The sequence below is a fragment of the Vulpes vulpes genome, chromosome 11, assembly GCF_048418805.1.
Source record: "Vulpes vulpes isolate BD-2025 chromosome 11, VulVul3, whole genome shotgun sequence".
Classification (NCBI taxonomy): Eukaryota; Metazoa; Chordata; class Mammalia; order Carnivora; family Canidae; genus Vulpes; species Vulpes vulpes.
In genome coordinates, this window is record NC_132790.1 from 40156817 (window position 1) to 40162586 (window position 5770).

General features: G+C 32.6%; 1 non-coding gene across 1 annotated transcript; it reads left to right on the forward strand.

The window, feature by feature from the left end:
* The first annotated feature begins 2754 nt into the window (after positions 1–2754).
* Positions 2755–2885, forward strand: LOC112915903 (small nucleolar RNA SNORA72). Its single transcript, XR_003234192.1, has one exon. It is a non-coding gene; the product is annotated as a small nucleolar RNA SNORA72 (small nucleolar RNA).
* The last annotated feature ends 2885 nt before the right edge of the window (positions 2886–5770 follow it).

The window sequence follows — 5770 nt, forward strand, 5'->3', positions numbered from 1 at the left end:
AATAGGAAAAAAGATCCTTGATATTGGTCTTGGCAATGATTTCTTTGATAACATATCAAAAGCACAGGCTACAAAAACTAAAATCAACAAATGGGACAACATTAAACTAAAGAACTTCTGCATAGCAAAGAAAACAATCAATAAATTGAAAAGGCAACCTACAGAATGGGAAAAAATATTCACAAACCATATATCTGACAAGAGTTTAATATCCAAAATATTTAAAGAACTCATACATCTCAATAGCAAAAATAAAAACAAACAAACAAAAAAAAAACATATAATCCAAGGAAAATTGGTCAAAGGACCTGAATAGAGATTTTTCCAAATGGCAACAGGTATATGAAAAGATACTCAACATCACTAATCATCAGGGAAATGCAAATCAAAACCACAGTGACAACGTGCTTGGGTGGCTCAGTTGGTTAAGCATCTGCCTTTGGCTGAGATACTGGGGTCCTAGGATGGAGCCCCACATCAGGATCCCTGCTCAGCAGGGGAGCCTGCTTCTCCCTCTCTCTCTGCTCCTTGCCCCTCTCTTTCCTCTGCCTCTCTCTGCTTGTGGGTGTTCTCTCTCTCAAATAAATAAATAAAATCTTAAAAAAGAAAACACAATGAGATACTACCTCACTCCTCTCAGATGGCTAGTGTCAAAAAGACAAGAGAACAAATAATGGTGAGAATGTGGAGAAAAGGGAACTCTTACACTGTTGATGAAGATGTAAACGGGTAGAGCTATCATGGAAAACAGTACAGCAGTTCCTCAAAAAAATTAAAAATTGAATTACCATATGATCTAGTAATCCCACTCCTGAGTCTATATCCAAAGGAACTAAAATCAGTATCTTGAAGAGATATCTGCATTCCCATGTTCACTGTAGCATTAAACACCATAGCTAAGATATGGAAACAACCTAAGTATCCTTCATTGGATGCCTGGATAAAGAAAATGTGTGTGTGTGTGTGTGATATAATGTATTGATATATTTAAATTTTATATACATATAAAGAAAATGTTTTGTGTATGTGCATATATACATAAAATATACATTTAAAATCTATATGTATTATATATATATAATATATATGTGTGTGTGTATATATATACATATATATATATATATATAAAATTTATCCAAGTTACCTTCTGGAATAGTTTGGATGAGGCAAGGGATTATTCTGATCAAATATTCTAGCTGCACCGTTTTTCTGAACCATGTATGGATCATGATCTGGCCAAATTTCTGTGCTATGGGATTTCAGCATCTTCAAGTAATTACTCTCAAAATGTATTCTACAGAGTGAGTAATTAAAATATTCAGCAACTTGTGCACAAGAAAGCCTCTGGACGTGTAACAGTTCAGCTTCTTTCATGAGAAATTGTACATTTGAAGCCCTAATGATCAATGAGAAAATAATAAAGTCCATGGAACTGAATATACGATCCCATCTTTAAAGTACTGAGATTAACTTTGTGTATCTAATAGAGATTACAATTTATTATACCATATATATTTATTATCCCTGGAATTTGCTTCACCTTTAGTGAGAAATACTGGCAGTGGTTATGCAGGACTGCACAAGTAGAAAACATACACCTCTTAATTAAAGACAGCATTAGATGTCTGAAAATAGTACCTGTATGAGTCTTACAAACACTCTAAGAGGGAAAAGATCAGAAAGTATGGATGTGTATATACATATGCACATATATTTATGTGTATACATGTATCTATGTATAAGCATATGTATGTGCATAGACAGACGTATGTGTGTCTATGGACACATATGTTTTTAATCTTTTAATTTTTCTGTTATAGTAATAATATATGTTGCTAATTTATAATCTTAAACAGTAGAAAAGGGTATATGCAATATTAGAGTGCTTTCTGCTCTTCCCTCCACCCTACTTCATAGAGGGGCACACTACCCCATTTTCTGATATAAATTTTTACAAATTAATGTTATAGTTACAACTAGAAACCTAAATGTCATATACTTTTTTTTTTGTCAGTACCATTTCTTCAACTGGAAGAACTGCCTATTTCTAGGCATCTTATCATTATAGCTGAAATTTAGCAGTTACATTACCTACTACCTCTGTTTTCCTCTCCTTTCCAAGCCTTTTTAAATTTTTTTTGTCCTTCTTATAGTTATCTTTACTGTAAAATCATACACATCTCTACTTTTAGTCCATAACTGTTAAACAGTATCTACTAATGCCTTGTTATGTAAGAGGAGGAAATTAATACACAGCTTCTCTCTTCTGCTTCTTGTGTTTCTGACTTTTGTCACTTTGACATGAAGTAGATATTTTCAGGATTCCATGATTTACAACATTCATGGTCTATAACTAAACTTAACTCTCTTGAATATTTAGCCTCCTATTCATTCTAAAGATAGGTAACTAATGAAAACAATACTATGAATAGGTAAAATATATCTCTAAATAAAGAAATACTGTGATTTGACAAAAGAAAAGAAATTCAATTCTATTTCATGAAATCTTGCCATTCATATAAGAATTTTCTACATGCCTAACTAAAGAGAATTCTCTTCTCTTATACCTCAAGTATTCGCTCAAACCTTTCAGCTTATTTCAAATTATGTACACGATTTTATTATTTTTATAGGTTTTTAAAAAATTTTAAATGTTCCCAGAGTTATATTCTTTTGTTTGTTTCTCATTGATAAAGGAAACAAATGAAGATCTTTATTTTCCAAATCACACAATCTATTGGTTAAACCTACTTTCTGAAATATTCTTGCTGTTCTAATTTTGTAATAATCAGGGCAGGCTAGACATTCACTATATTAAGACTATGCATACTTCTCCAGATCTACTTTTTTCCCTAGGTCTGTTTTTTTAAATGCTGGTGATAAACCAAATCTGATTTATATGAGGCAATCTAGGTGGGAAATGTCTGTGACTCTAGGTATCTGATCATTCTTGAGAAATGACGGCACAGTTACTGTAATATCTTTTGAAGATAATCATTGCTAATTTAATGATTACCAGTTGCCATTAAATGAATATGGAAAAAACCCCACAATCTTATGAATTCACTCTTTGGTCTACTTTGGATCTACTGCTTTCTAGGCGTACTGCACATTGTCATCTCTGGTTTTAATTATTTGTCTCTTACTTTAGTTCCTACTGGATTTGTTTTAAATATCTTTTTATAACGTGGATGTATTTACCATTTTGTTCAAATATATTTTTAAGAAAACTTTTTGAAATATCTATAAGCACATACTGAACTATCTGGGTTTGTTTTTTATTTTTTTTTTTTTAACTGACAATTGGATGGATTTTGGAATGATAAGTTAAAGATAATTCAACTTTCTACTTTGAAGGCAAGGCTTCATTATCATCAAACTTGTTGGGAAAGGTGGTGAAATGTGATAACAAACTGAGTTCTTACTCCTTTGGAAGCGGCTTGTTTATGTTTTCCATTCTGAAAGCTCACATGATTTCTCTTCAAATCATGAATTTTGCCATAATACTCTAAATCTTTTTATCCTATTCTATTTGGTGGTCAGCAAATTCTTTCATATAAAAAAGCCTTAAGGGCAGCCCTGGTGGTGCAGCGGTTTAGCGCTGCCTGCGGCCGGGGGTGTAATCCTGGAGACCTGGGATCGAGTCCCACATCGGGCTCCCTGCATGGAGCCTGCTTCTTCCTCTGCCTGTGTCTCTGCCTCTCTCTCTTTGAATAAATAAATAAATAAATAAATAAATAAATAAATAAATAAATAAACAAAATTTTTAAATTTTTAAATTTTAAAATAAAATTTAAAAATAAATAAATAAATAAATAAATAAAATAAAAATGTCTTAGGATCGTTGAGATTATATTCTTTTGTAATTTTATAATTTTTTTTCTTAAAATTTGTGTCTTTGTGATCCCAGAATTTCTATTTAATATATGTAGGATTACCTGGCTTAATCCTTTGTATTTCTCAATTTCTCTCATCTTCTCCATATTCTTAGAAAGTTCATCATCCTGTCATTCAAAATGAACAATTCTTTTTTTTTTCAAAATGAACAATTCTGTTTAAATAAAATCTATTGTGCTATTTAATCATTCTATGGATTTTTATCAATTTTAGTAATCACATTTGAAATTTCCGAGAAAGTTTACTTTTATGTAATTATTTTTTCTTCCATTGAAGTATTTACTTGTTTATTGATCATAATATTTAAAGTTCTCTTTTGTTCCTTAAAATGTCTCTGGTTCTTTGTGTGTGTGTATGTGTCAGTTGTTCCATTTATTCATTTTTCCTTTTGCTAGCTGTTGTGTTTCCTCAAATGTTTGATGATGTTTGATGATTCTTGATTATACAAATTCATATTTATTTATGAACTAGGGACTCAGCAGGTAAATAAAGAGAGATGACATGGGTTTTTCCTGTATGTTTGTTGTTCTGTTTCTATGAAGTCCTGTCCTCTATGGGAAAGATGGGAAAGATGCTTATAGAATTTGTATGGCTCATTGGCTCATTGAATGGCAGGCAATGCAACAGGGTGACCCAGGGCAATGGTAAAGTACAAAGGACTCTTGAACCAAACTCTGTTCACATCTCAGCTCTAATACTTTGTGTGTGAATTTAAGCAAATTACTTAATATTTTTGTGCGCCAGGTTCCTTATGTCTTAGACGAGGATAACGAGACCTACCACACAGGGCTATGGTGAGAATGAAATGAACTAATTTAATTTACTTAAATAATTCAGGAAAATATTGACAATATTATGAAGATGCATGGAATGCCAAGAGTAGGCAGGTAAGCTGGGGGCTCTAGCACAGATGAAAATTAGGAGGGCTATATCAGGAATAGAGCAGTTGGCAGTCTTGTCTAGTCTTTGATCCTCCACTGCCCGTACCATGTTAAGTTTACTTTAAGTTACTTTGATCTTTTTTGTTTCTCTCTTAAGCAAAAAGACTCACAGAAGTTTTCCCCCAGGCAAACAATGTAGTTTCTACAGAAAGTAGTTTTATGGGGTTTATCCTGGGACAAAAGCTAGCCACCTTTTCCTCTGTTTGTGGGAGCCTGAAGGAGGAGAGGAGGTGCCACCTGATAAAGCTAAATAGTCGCTAATTATCTTGATTTGGGGCAAATATTTTATTTTTCTGTAGCTGCAGTGTTGGCTTTGAACCTTTTTCAAGCCCAGGAGGGAGAAGAGTCCCTGCTTTTACTGATCATATTCTCTGCTTCAAGCCCTTCTGCTTTGGTTTCTCAGTCAATATAATCGCATCCAATTATAGATTGCTCTAAAGAATCAACTTCTCTGATGTGCTAATGGGAGGCAGTTTTTGTTTTCTGGGTTGCTTATGATTATGTACATCTATGCATCCTTACTATCATTTCATAGTTAAAGAGGAAAAACAACATATGTTCGGAACTCCTACACAGATGTAAACTTAGGCAAAAATACATTGCTTCTTAAGAACAAAAATAACATTTTGATAATTATAAGACTCTTTTTCCAGTTCATAGTAACACCCCCAAATAAATGTATTTTTCCTTTGTAACTTCCTTTCTCCCATAAAAGTATGATTTTAAGACTTATCTTTCTGTACTCATTAGAATATAGTATGAGAAATTATGATGCCCTTATAAAACAACTTATAATTATGAAAATGATGTCTAAAAATATATTTGAATTTAACTGAAAAAATGCCTGATTGACAAAATCAGATGTTATCTGTAATCCATTTCATTCTCTAGAGAAGATACTATCATTGTGGAAAGGTCATACAGGAAGAATC